Genomic DNA, 13349 nt, shown 5'->3' on the forward strand with positions numbered 1-13349 from the left:
CCCCCCAAAAAAAATTAGGCCAGGCACAGTGGTTCAGGTGGTTCATACCTATAATCCTAGCACTCTGGGATGCTGAGGTGGGTAGATTGCTTGAGCTCACAGGTTCGAGACCTGAGCAGTGGGAGACCCCATCTGTAAAAATCTATACCCGGGGCCTGTAGTCCCAGCTACTTGGGAAGCTGAGGCAAAAGATCGCTTGAAGTCTGGGCATGGTGGCTTACACCTGCAATCTCAGCATTTGGGAGGTCAAGGAGGGTGGATTGCCTGAGCTTACAAGTTCAAGACCAGCCTGAACCAAAGTGAAACCCCGTGTCTAAAAAATAGCCAGGCCCTATGGGGGGGCACCTGTAATCACAGCTATTTGGGAGGCTGAGGCAAGAGGATCTCTTGAGCCCAAGTGTTGGAGGTTGCTATGAGCTGTGATGCTACAGCACTCTACCAAGGGTGACATAGTGAGACTCTGTCTCAAAAAAAAAAAACTATATGAATCTTATAGTTTGTAAATTATACTTCAATAAAGCTGTTAATAACCCAACAAATGATAGCAGGGTAAAAAAAAAAATCAGTGTCCTGAAATCTGAGCAGCTTCCTGACCTTTGGATTAAATCAAGACTGACTCACATTCCTCTTCAAACTCACCCTCTCCTCTCTCCAGCTGAGTCCTGCTTACCACACAGACCTGCACCCCCAGATAAGGTGGGAGCCCCCTCACACCATCTTCATCGTCTGGCAATCCCCACTTTTATTGTCATTCCTTGTTAACAGTCTCCACGGCTGAAGGGCAGTGCCCTTGCTTAGATGTCCCCCCATTGTGTGTGGCTATCTTGCACAGGATTGAGTACATAGGAAACGTCTGTAAGTGCTTGCTGAGTGAAAGAATGAGACTGGGTTAACCCAAGTCTAATTCAGGAGATACAGGCAGCAATGGAGGTGTCTGTGGAGACAGACAAAAGACTGGAAAAAAACAGCCTTTGCTCAGCTCCCAGTTAGAACAGGCAGGGGGCCTCTAGCCTTGAGCAGAGGAATGCAGCTTTGTCTGGAGGAACTTCAACTCCTCTTCTCCAGGCAACATTCTGCCTTATTATAAACAGAACCATCTTCTGCAGGCCCTCCAGGCCCACCCCAGCTGGTTCATCCTGTCCCCAGCGGGGAATCTAGGCTGGGGATGTAGTTGGGTCTGGACAGCCATGTAATGTGGGCCAGGCATTCTGGCATCAAGCCCTGATTTTTTCTCATTATCAAGCCCAGTTCCCACCTCCCTTCTCCCAGGTTGCAGGATATCTGCATCTTTGCCTCCTCCTTGGAGCCTTCCCTGAAGTATCCACTTTCTTTCCCTGGTCTAGTGGCTTCCCTGAATACCGACGTGTCCTCTGAGTTTCCTTTGGGTGGGCTTAGAGAGCCAGTAGAAGGGGCTGAGCCCAAGTAGTGTATCTCAGCAGAGTGGGAGGAACTGGAAGTCTGTAGTAATAAGGGAAACTTAGATGGGGCTAATTTGGAAGCTCAGGGGCTGGAGAAGCAAGTTAATCTACACACTCAAGCCAACCCTGACTCACAGGGAAGTGACTTCAAAACAGCTTTCACAACCCCTCCTGGACATTGGCCACCTTTCCCCTCCCAGCTCCCTCTGTCTTTGGCTTCAGGCCACTCACTCCCTCTGATCCTTCCTTTTCTTACCCACAACACTGGAGAGAATAGGACTTAGATGATGAATAAGATCATCCATGTGTTAAAAGCACCGACTTTGGAGTTGTAACATCAGGTGTTCATGTCAGCTCTGCTAATTTGCTTCAGAGCTGCTCTCTGGGCTCAGCTTCTCTCTTCAATGAGAGGATTAGAATAGATATGGTCCAACGGACTTTCAAGTACTAAACTTATGCTTCCTTAAGAAGCTAAAGTAGGGCGGTGCCTGTGGCTCAGTGAGTAGGGCGCCGGCCCCATATGCCGAGGGTGGCGGGTTCAAACCCAGCCCCAGCCAAACTGCAAAAAAAAAAAAAAAGAAGCTAAAGTAGGGTGGCACCTGTAGCTCAGTTGGCAGCACCCGTCATACACCAGGGCCAGTGGGTTCGAACCCAGCCCGGGCCTGCCAAACAACAATGACAACTGCAACAACAATAACAAAATAGCCGGGCGTTGTGGCAGGTGCCTCTAGTCCCAGCTACTTGGGAGGCGGAGGCAAAAGAAACTCTTACGCCCAAGAGTTTGAGGTTGCTGTGAGCTGTGATGCCACAGTACTCTACTGAGGGTGACATAGTGAGACTCTGTCGGAAAAAAAAAAAAGAAAAAAAGCCTAAGTATTTTCCCTGGCAGGGGAGATACCATGATCACGAAGGTGGTTTCCCAGGGCAAGGCTTATCCATTGCACTTCAAATATGCTGACCCCTGTGATTTCCCCAAATGTGGGAAACTCAACTACATAATTTGTGGCAGTGGGGGACTGTGTTCCCCCGCCCCAAAAAGTCAAGGTTTTGGAGCACTGCGGAGAAGAGCTGTATATGCATAAGGAAGGGTGTGGCTGAGAAGGAGTAGAGTCTAATGAGACTCTGATCTGAGTATGGGTTTGATGTTCCCAGGTACAGCTTTGGCTTCTTCTTTTTTTTTCTGATTCACTGGTGCAAGTTTCTTTTTATTTATTTGTTTCTTTCTTTATTATTAAATCATAGTTGTGTACATTAATGCAATCATGGGGCACCATACACTAGTTTTATATACTATTTGACATATTTTCATCACACTGGTTAACATAGCCTTCTTGGCATTTTCTTAGTTATTGTGTTAGGACTTTTATATTCTACATTTACTAAGTTTCACATGTACCCTTGTCAGATGCACCATAGGTGTGGTCCCACCAATCACCCTCCCTCCACTCACCGTTCCACCTCCCCTCCGCTCCCTTTCCCCATATTCTTTTTTTTTTTTTTTTGTAGAGACAGAGTCTCACTTTATGGCCCTCGGTAGAGTGCCGTGGCCTCACACAGCTCACAGCAACCTCCAACTCCTGGGCTTAAGCGATTCTCTTGCCTCAGCCTCCCGAGTAGCTGGGACTACAGGCGCCCGCCACAACACCCGGCTATTTTTTTTTTTTTTGGTTGCAGTTTGGCCAGGGCCAGGTTTGAACTCGCCACCCTCGGTATACGGGGCCGGCGCCCTACCGACTGAGCCACAGGCACCACCCTTTCCCCATATTCTTAGGTTATAATTGGGTCATATGAAAGCTATAAATTAGTTTCATAGTAGGGCTGAGTATATTGGATACTTTTTCTTCCATTCTTGAGATACTTTACTAAGAAGAATATGTTCCAGCTCCATCCATGTAAACATGAAAGAGGTAAAGTCTCCATCTTTCTTTAAGTCTGCATAATATTCCATGGCGTACATATACCACAATTTATTAATCCATTCATGGATCGATGGGCACTTGGGCTTCTTCCATGACTTAGCAATTATGAATTGGGCTGCAATAAACATTCTGGTACAAATATCTTTGTAATAATGTGATTTTTGGTCTTCTGGGTATATACCTAGTTGAGGAATTGTAGGATCGAATGGCAGGTCTATTTTTAGATCTCTAAGTGTTCTCCAAACATCTTTCCAAAAGGAACATATTAGTTTGCATTCCCACCAGCAGTGTAGAAGTGTGCCCTTTTCTCCACATCTACACCAACATCTCTGGTCTTGGGATTTTGTGATATGGGCTAATCTTACTGAAATTAGATGATATCTAAAAGTAGTTTTGATTTGCATTTCTCTGATGATTAAGGATGATGAGCATTTTTTCTTTTTCTTTTCTTTTTTTTTTTTTGAGACAGAGCCTCAAGCTGTCACACTGGGTAGAGTGCTGTGGCACCACAGCTCACAGCAACCTCCAACTCCTGGGCTCAAGTGATTCTCCTGCCTCTGCCTCCCAAGTAGCTGGGATTATAGACACCTGCCAAAACACCCGGTTATTTTTTTGGTTGTAGCCATCATCGTTGTTTGGCGGGCCCGGGCTGGATTCAAACCCACCAGCTCAGGTGTATGTGGCTGGTGCCTTAGCCGCTTGAGCCACAGGTGCCAAGCCTGATGAGCATTTTTTCATATGTCTGTAGGCCACACGCCTGTCTTCTTCAGAGAAGTTTCTCTTCAAGCCCACCCTGAGATGGGATCACTTGTTCTTTTCTTGCTAATACGTTTGAGTTCTCTGTGGATTCTGGTTATTAGACCTTTATCGGAGGTATAACCTGCAAATATCTTCTCCCATTCTGAGGGCTGTCTGCTTGCTTTACTTACCATGTTTTTGGCTGTGCAGAAGCTTTTTAGTTTGATCAGGTCCCAGTAGTGTATTTTTGATGCTGCTTCAATTGCCTGGGGGGGGGGGTCCTCCTCATAAAATATTCGCCCAGGCCTATTTCTTCAAGAGTTTTCCCTGCACTTTCTTCTAGTATTTTTATAGTTTCATGTCTTAAGTTTAAATCTTTAATCCAGGGAGAGTCTATCTTAGTTAATGGTGAGAGGTGTGGGTCCAGTTTCAGTCTTCTACAGGTCACCAGCCAGTTCACCCAGCACCATTTTTTTTTTCAGCACCATTTGTTAAATAGGGTATCTTTTCCCCACTGAATGTTTTTAATTGGCTTGTCAAAGATCAAATAACAGTAAGTAGCTGGGTTCATCTCTTGGTTCTCTCTTATGTTCCAGACATCTACTTCTCTGTTTTTGTGTCAGTACAATGCTGTTTTGATCACCAGCGATTTATAGTATAGTCTGAGTTCTGGTAGCGTGATTCCTCCTGCTTTGTTTTTATTTCTGAGTAATGTCTTGGCTATTCAAGGTTTTTTCTGATTCCATATAAAATGAAGTATTATTTTTTCGAGATCTTTAAATTATGACAGTGGAGCTTTAATAGGGATTGCATTGGGCGGTGCCTGTGGCTCAAGGAGTAGGGCACCGGTCCCATATGCCGGAGGTGGCGGGTTCAAACCTAGCCCCGGCCAAAAACCAAAAAAAAAAGAATAGGGATTGCATTAAAATTGTATATTGCTTTGGGTAGTATGGACATTTTAACAATGTTGATTCTTCTCAGCCATGAGCATGGTATGTTTTTCCATTTGTTAACATCTTTAGCTATTTCTTTTCTTAGAGTCACATAGTTCTCTTTATAGAGATCTTTCACGTTTGTTAGATAAACTCTCAAATATTTCATCTTCTTTGGCACTACTGTGAACGGAATAGAGTCCTTGACTATTTTTTTAGCTTGACTATTGTTGGTATATATAAAGACTACCGATTTATGAATGTTGATTTTGTAACCTGAGACGCTGCCGTATTCCTTGATCACTTCTAAGAGTTTTGTAGTAGAATCCCTGGTGTTTTCCAGGTATACAATCATATCATCTGTGAAGAGCGAAAGTTTGATCTCTTCTGATCCTATATGGTTACCCTTGATCGCCTTTTCTTCCCTAATTGAGATGCCTAAAACTTCCATTACAATCTTAAAGAGCAGTGGAGACAATGGGCAACCTTGCCTGGTTCCTGATCTGAGTGGAAATGATTTCAATTTAACTCCATTCAATATATCTGTCCCTCCTATACCAATTTTCTTAAGTGTTCTGATCACGAAGGGATGCTGGATATTATCAAAAGCTTTTTCTGCATCAATTGAGAAAATCATATGGACTTTATTTTTTAATAGCTTTGGCTTCTTGTGGTCACCTCCAGGGCTGTTCACCTAGCTAAGGTTCAAGGCCCCCTCTAACAGACCCTTGTCCTTCACACTGCCTCATGTCACCCAGTACCAGACCAACCGCAAGGCTGATTTTATCTCAGAGGTAGGCTCATGACAGCAGTTCCTCTCCTGGCCTGCCTCTGCTCCCTTCCTTCCAGCCTTGGTGCTGGTTGATTCAGAGTAGAGATTTTGGCGGCACCTATGGCTCAAGGAGTAGGGTGCCAGCCCCAGATACTGGAGGTGGTGGGTTCAAACTCGGCCCCGGCCAAAAACTGCAAAAGAAAAAAAAAAACAAAAAACTTAGAACTAACAGAGTAGAGATTTCTCCTGAACTGCAAACTCTGGACAATGAAATCGCTCCGGGGTTCAAGGAATCTTCCCATCTCAGCCTCCTATAGTGCTAGGATTATAGGCATGAGCCACTGCACCTGGCCTAATTTATCTATTTTTATGTTTATTTGAGACAGTCTCCCTCTGTCACTCTGGGTAGAGTGTCATGGTATCATAGCTCAGAGCAACCTCAAACTCTTGGGCTTAAGCAATCTTCTTGCCTCAGCCTTCTGAGTAGCTGGGACTATAGGCGCCTGCCACAAAGCCCAGCTAGGTTTTCCTTTTTTTTTTTTTTTTTCTCTCAAGACAGAGTCTCAAGCTGTCACCCTGGGTAGAGTGTTGTGGAGTCACAACTCACAGCAACCTCAAACTCCTGGGCCCAAGTGATTGTCTTGCCTCAGCCTCCCAAGTAGCTGGGACTACAGGTGCCCACCACAATGCCCGGCTATTTTTTGGTTGTAGTTGTCATTGTTGTTTGGCAGGCCCGGGCTGGATTCAAACCCATCAGCTCTGGTATATGTAGCTAGTGCCCTAGCTGCTTGAGCTACAGGTGCTGAGCATTTTTTTTTTTTGAGACAAAGTCTCAAGCTATCACCCTGGGTAGAGTGCCGTGGCATCACAGCTCTTAGCAACCTCAAGCTCCTGGGTTCAAGCCATTCTCCTGTCTCTGCCTCCCAAGTAGCTGGTGACTACAGACACCTGCCACAACACCTGGCTATTTTTTGGTTGCAGCCATCATTGTTGTTTGGTAGGCCCAGGGTGGATTTGAAGGGTTCAGGTGTATGTGGCTGGCGCCTTAGCTGCTTGAGCCACAGGTGCTGAGCCCTCAATTTCTATTTTTATTTTATTTGTTTATTTATTTTTTATTTTTTTTGTAGAGACAGAGTCTCACTTTATAGTCCTCAGTAGAGTGCCGTGGCTTCACATAGCTCACAGCAACCTCTGACTCCTGGGCTTAGGTGATTCTCTTGCCTCAGCCTCCCAAGTAGCTGGGACTACAGGCGCTGGCCAGGATTCCTGGCTATTTTTTTGTAGCAGGTTGGCCGGGGCTGGGTTTGAACCTGCCACTCTTGGTATATGGGGCTGGCACCTTACCCACTGAGCCACAGACACTGCCCCTATTTATTGTTTTTTGAGACAGAGTCTCACCCTTGGTAGCATGGTGTGGGGTCATAGCTCACAGCAACCTCAAACTCTTGGGTTCAAAAGATCCTCTTGCCTCAGCCTCCTGAGTATCAGTAGCTGGAACTATGGGACTATAGGCGCCTGCCACAATGCTGGATATTTTGAGATGAGGTCTTGCTCTGGCTCAGGCTGGTCTTGAAACTGTGAGTTCAGGCAATCCTCCCGCCTCGGCCTCCCACACCTGGCCTGTTTTTTGTTTTTCTTTTTTGAGACAGAATCTCACTATGTCATCCTCAGTAGAGTGCTGTGGTATCACAACTCACCCACGATCTCAAAACTGTTGGGCTTAAGTGATTCTCTTGCTTCAGCCTCCCAAGTAGCTGGAACTACAGGCGCCCACCACAACGCATGACTATTTTTTCTTTTGTAATTGTCATTGTTGTTTAGCAGGCCCAGGCCAGATTCGAGCCCACCAGCCCATGTGTATATGGCCAGTGCCCCCATCCTGGCCTAGCTTTTCTATTTTTAGTAGAGATGGGGTCTCGCTCTTGCTCAGGCTGGTCTTGAACTCCTGAGCTCAAGTAATCCTCCAGTGTCCTCAGCCTCCCAGAGTGCTAGGATTACAGTTATGAGCCACCACACGAGGCCTTGAATGAACTCTTTTAAATGGTGACCTCTGAGTCAAACCCAATTCTGAGTAAAAATTAAACTTGAATGAAGAAACCAATGTTTTGTGATAGGCATCTTGTGAACCAGTTAGAACCAGACATATATATATATATATATTTTGTAGAGACAGAGTCTCACTTTATGGCCCTCGGTAGAGTGCCATGGCATCACACAGCTCACAGCAACCTCCAACTCCTGGGCTTAAGCAATTCTCTTGCCTCAGCCTCCCGAGTGGCTGGGACTACAGGTGCCCGCCACAACGCCCAGCTATTTTTTGGTTGCAGTTCAGCCGGGGCCGGGTTTGAACCCGCCACCCTCGGTATATGGGGCTGGCGCCTTACCGACTGAGCCACAGGCGCCGCCCTGTATCATATTTTTTTTAAGAAGTTAATGATGGGGCGGTGCCTGTGGCTCAGTGAGTAGGGTGCCAGCCCCATATACCGAGGGTGGTGGGTTCAAACTCAGCCCCGGCCAAATTGCAACAAAAAAATAGCCGGGCGTTGTGGCAGGCGCCTGTAGTCCCAGCTACTTGGGAGGCTGGAGGCAAGAGAATCGCCTAACCCAGGAGTTGGAGGTTGCTGTGAGCTGTGATGCCATGGCACTCTACCGAGGGTGATAAAGTGAAACTCTTTCTCTAAAAAAAAAAAAGTTAATGATGCTCCTAAACTGTTTTTGATGCTTTTTCTTCTACACTTGTGAAATTAAAAATAATTTCCTTAATAAGCTGGATGCAATTGGCTCACATCTATAATCTCAGCACTTTAGGAGGCTGAGGGGGGAGGATTACTTGAGGGCAGGAGTTCAAAACCAGCCTGAGTAACACAGTGAAGACCCATCTCTACCAAAAATAAAACAGCTGGCTGTGGTCGCCCTACTCTGGAGCTAACACAGGAGAATCACTTGAGCCCAGTTAAAGGTAACAGTGAGGGTGGCACCTGTGGCTCAGTCTGTAGGGCGCCAGCCCCATATACCGAGGGTGGCGGGTTCAAACCCAGCCCCAGTCGAACTGCAACCAAAAAATAGCCGGGCGTTGTGGCGGACGCCTGTAGTCCCAGCTACTTGGGAGGCTGAGCCAAGAGAATCGCTTAAGCCCAGGAGTTGGAGGTTGCTGTGATCTGTGTGAGGCCACGGCACTCTACCGAGGGCCATAAAGTGAGACTCTGTCTCTAAAAAAAAAAAAAAAAAAAGGGCGGCGCCTGTGGCTCAAGGAGTAGGGTGCCGGTCCCATATGCCAGAGGTGGTGGGTTCAAACCCAGCCCCGGCCAAAAAAAACCAAAAAAAAAAAAAAAAATGGTTACAGTGAACTATGATGCCATTTACTGTACTCTAGCCTAGGGGACAGTGAGACTTTGTCTCAAACCAACAAAAATATATCAATTCTCAGGGAGAATAAGATGTTTGTTCCATTTTTTTGATCCCCATTCTTCATTATAAAAGTACCTTTAATAAGTAATCTGTGGCCAGGCCTGGTGGCTCATGCCTATAATCCCAGTACTCTGGGAGGCCGAGGTGGGTGGATTGCCTGAGCTCAGGAGTTCAAGACTAGCCTGAATAAGAGTGAGACCCCGTCTCTAAAAGCCAGGCAGGGCGGTGCCTGTGGCTCAAGGAGTAGGGCGCCGGTCCCATATGCCAGAGGTGGCAGGTTCAAACCTAGCCCCGGCCAAAAACCACAAAAAAATAAATAAATAAATAAATAAAATAAAAAAATAAAAGCCAGGCATTGTGGCAGGTGTCTGTAATCCAAGCTACTCAAGAGACTGAGGCAAGAGGATCATTTGGGCCTGAGAGTTTGAGGTTGCTGTGAGCTATGATGCAACTGCACTGTACTGATGGTAACAAAGTGAGACTCTGTCTCAAAAAAGAAAGTAATCTGTAAGGGTGTAGTTTTCACGTGGCTATGATGATGCCACTGCACTTGAGCTATGGCAACAGGAGACCGTCTCAAAAAAAAAATTCCCTTAATTATGATTTATTTATTTAATTTGAGACAGAGTCTCATTATGTCACCCTCAGTAGAGTGCTGTCGCATTACCGCTCACAGCAACGTCAAACTCTTGGGCTTAAACTATTCTCTTGCCTCAGCTTCCCAAGTAGCTGGAACTACAGGTGCCAGCCACAACGCCCAGCTATTTTTTGTTGCAGTTGTCATTGTTTAGCTGGCCCCGGCCAAGTTCAAACCCACCAGCCTCAGTGTATGTGGCTGGTGCCCTAACCACTGTGCTACAGGCACCGAGCCTATTTTTTTTGAGACAGTCTCACTTTCTCACCCTTGGTAGAGTGCAGTGGCTTCACAGCTCACAGTAGCCTCAAACTCTTGTGCTCAAATGATCCTTTTGCCTCAGCCTTCAGAGTAGCTGGGACTATAGTTGTCTGTCACAATGCCCCGCTACGTTTAGAGGTCTCGCTCTGGCTCAGACTGGTCTCAAACTTGTGAACTCAGACAATCCACTCCCCTCGGCTTCCCAGAGGGCTAGGATTACAGGTGTGAGCCACCACACTCTGCCCTGCTTTACTTATTTTAAACCCCTTGATTTTTCAATTTATGCTTCCCTAATTTTTTCTTTTTTGAGTCTCAAGTTGTCACCCTGGGTAGAGTGCTGTGGCATCACAGCTCACAGCAACCTCCAACTCCTGGTCTTAAGCGATTCTTTTACTTCAGCCTCTCAAGTAGCTGGGACTACAGGTGTCTGCCACAACGCCCAGCTGTTTTTTGGTTGTAGTTGTCATTGCTGTTTGGCAGGCCCGGGCTGGATTCAAACCTGCCAGCTCTGGTGTATGTGGCTGGCGCCTTAGCCACTTGAGCTACAAGGGCCGAGCCTATACTTCCTAATTCTTTTACATAGCCCTAGCAGTTATCCAACTTCCGATATTTAACATTCATACTTTTAATCTATAGTCCATATTTTATTAATTGTTCTATAATTTGACATTTTAAGAGCAGGGCACTCTAATAGCTGAGAAATTCCTTTATGTGTGTCCATTCTTCCCTGAAGATGCTAGAGAAATTATAAGAATTCATTTAGTTTACCCTGAAGTATGGATGTAGCAAGGCTGGGTTGACCAGCCAAAATGTTTATGTGTTGGGGAAGGACAGAAATGCCACATGACAGCCACCTTGTAGATGCAATCCAAAGTGTTGGTTGTCTCTGTGAAGGGGCACAGTCCACTGCACCCTTGTAGGTGAATCAGTCTCATTTGTGCTCCTTGACGTTACAAGACCCTGAGAAGGGACATTTCCAGTACTTGAGCTAGATGTGAGTTTTGGGGGTTATTCTCCTCCAGCTCACATAAGCGGCTTTGCTGAAAAATGCAGGCAGTCACACCTTTAAGGAAAGAATATCCTGGAGGGCCCTTGCCAGGTCATAGCTGGAGACAGAGCATCTGTCTCGGGCAATGGACCATTGCACTTAATGCCCTACCTCTATTTACACAAAAGCTTTCAGTTAATCATATAGAGAAGTAGGCAAAAAGAACAGACAACCCAGCCCTTTGTGGTTCACCTCTATTGTTGTTTATCTCTAAACAAGGTATTCTTGGTTTAGAAAGGTGTGTACGTACTTTACTGGATTAACTCTGATAAGAAATCTTTACCTTTTGTCTTCCTTGTTCTTGGATTATTTCTATCTGATGATTTTGGGTATATGAGAATGTGAATGAGAATGGCCATTTGCTGCTGTGCCTGAGCGAGCACCAGCCATCCCTTAATAAATCGTTCATTTCATCTGCAGCGTCTGCCTCCGTGTCTCTGAGTAGGCCAGGGGACAGCAACATCTCTGGAAGCCAGAAGAGGGGTTGGGAAGGTGAATCCACCTATCTTCTCACTGTACCACCAACTGTTCTTATTTCTTGAGGGAAGAATCACCTGCATTCGCATTGGCTTTGGAACCAAATAGGCCTTTTGAGTTCTAGATTTTGCCACACACAGCCTGTGAACTTTGATGGGCAGATATAAACACCATCTACCACTAAGTGTTTCTAAGGATTATTTAACTGTTAAACAAGCATCCATGACTATAGTGATTTTACAGGTGGATTAACTCAAAGCCCAGGGTAGGGAGTAAGAAAACTGTGCAGAGCTGGATGGAGACTCCTGTGCTCGCCTCTGTTCATTCATCCTTACTTCCTTGGGCAAACTGCCCTCTCCACTCTTCCAGACTTTAAGGGCAAAGCAAGTGAGGCACCACTTGTCAGAAATCCCTCACTTCAGACAAAGCAAATTTCTTCCAGTCAGTATCTTTAACTCTAGCACCATCTTGTGGTCACCAGCACACACACTAGCCACCTCCCGAGGACCAAGGTTGGTAGGGGAGGGACCATGGTCAGAGCAGCCCCCACCTGAGTTGAGCCCTTGCTAAGTGCCAGACACTGTACTATGAACGTCTTGTACCTTCCTCCATTTAATCTTTACCCCAATCCTTATGAAGTGGGTATTATTAGAGGTAAGAGAATTGCTGTTCATAATTTGCCAGCCTTTCAGGTAGAGCCAAGATTTCTATTCCTATCAGACCTCAGAGCTCCTGCTATCCTGATAGCTTCACAGCTGGAAAAGAAGTCTGGATTCAGGGAAGGAAACTGTCAAGGAAACTGAGGGACAGGAAGTCACAAGCCAGTTAATAGCAGAGGCAGAAAGAGATTTTTTTTTTTTTTTGTGGTTTTTGGCTGGGGTGGGTTTGAACCCGCCACCTCCGGCATATGGGACCCGCGCCCTACTCCTTGAGCCACAGGTGCCGCCCAAGAGATTTTTTTTTTTTTTTTAATTTGGCCGGGGCTGGGTTTGAACCCACCACCTCCGGCATATGGGACCGGCGCCCTACCCGCTGAGCCACAGGCGCCGCCCCCAAGAGATTTTTTTTTGTAGAGACAGAGAGAGTTTTACTTTATGGCCCTCGGTAGAGTGCCATGGCATCAGACAGCTCACAGCAACCTCCAACTCCTGGGCTTAAGTGATTCTCTTGCCTCAGCCTCCTGAGTAGCTGGGACTACAGGCGTCAGCCACAACGCCCGGCTATTTTTTGGTTGCAGTTCAGCCAGGGCCGGGTTTGAACCCACCACCCTCGGTATATGGGGCCGGCACCTTACCGACTGAGCCACAGGTGCCGCCGAGATTATTATTTTTTTTTTTTTTAAACAAAGTCTCAAGCTGTCACCCTGGGTAGAGTGCTGTGGCATTATAGCTCACAGCAACCTCCAACTCTTGGGCTCAAGCATTCCTTTTGCCTCTGTTTTTTCTATTTTTAGCAGAGACAAGGTCTCTTTTGCTCAGGCTGGTCTTGAACTCATGAGCTGAAGCAACCACCTGCCTTGGCCTCGCAAAGTGTAGACCAGAGATTTTTTTTTTTATTAGGGACGAGTCTTATTTTATCCCCCTCAGTAGAGTGCTGTGGCATCACAGCTCACAGCAACCTCAAATGTTTGGGCTTAAGTGATTCTCTTTATCTCAGCCTCCTGAGTAGCTGGGACTACAGGTGCCCGCCACAACACCCGGCTATTTTTTTTTGTTGCAGTTTGGCCAGGGCGGGGTTCAAAC

General features: G+C 46.3%; 1 non-coding gene across 1 annotated transcript; it reads left to right on the top strand.

Annotated features, from left to right (window-relative positions):
- Window positions 1-2292: 2292 nt before the first annotated feature.
- On the top strand, window positions 2293-2453 carry LOC128569453 (U1 spliceosomal RNA). The gene has a single exon (XR_008375395.1). It is a non-coding gene; the product is annotated as a U1 spliceosomal RNA (small nuclear RNA).
- Window positions 2454-13349: the final 10896 nt, after the last annotated feature.

The sequence above is a fragment of the Nycticebus coucang genome, chromosome 17 (genome assembly GCF_027406575.1).
Source record: "Nycticebus coucang isolate mNycCou1 chromosome 17, mNycCou1.pri, whole genome shotgun sequence".
NCBI classification, from domain to species: domain Eukaryota; kingdom Metazoa; phylum Chordata; class Mammalia; order Primates; family Lorisidae; genus Nycticebus; species Nycticebus coucang.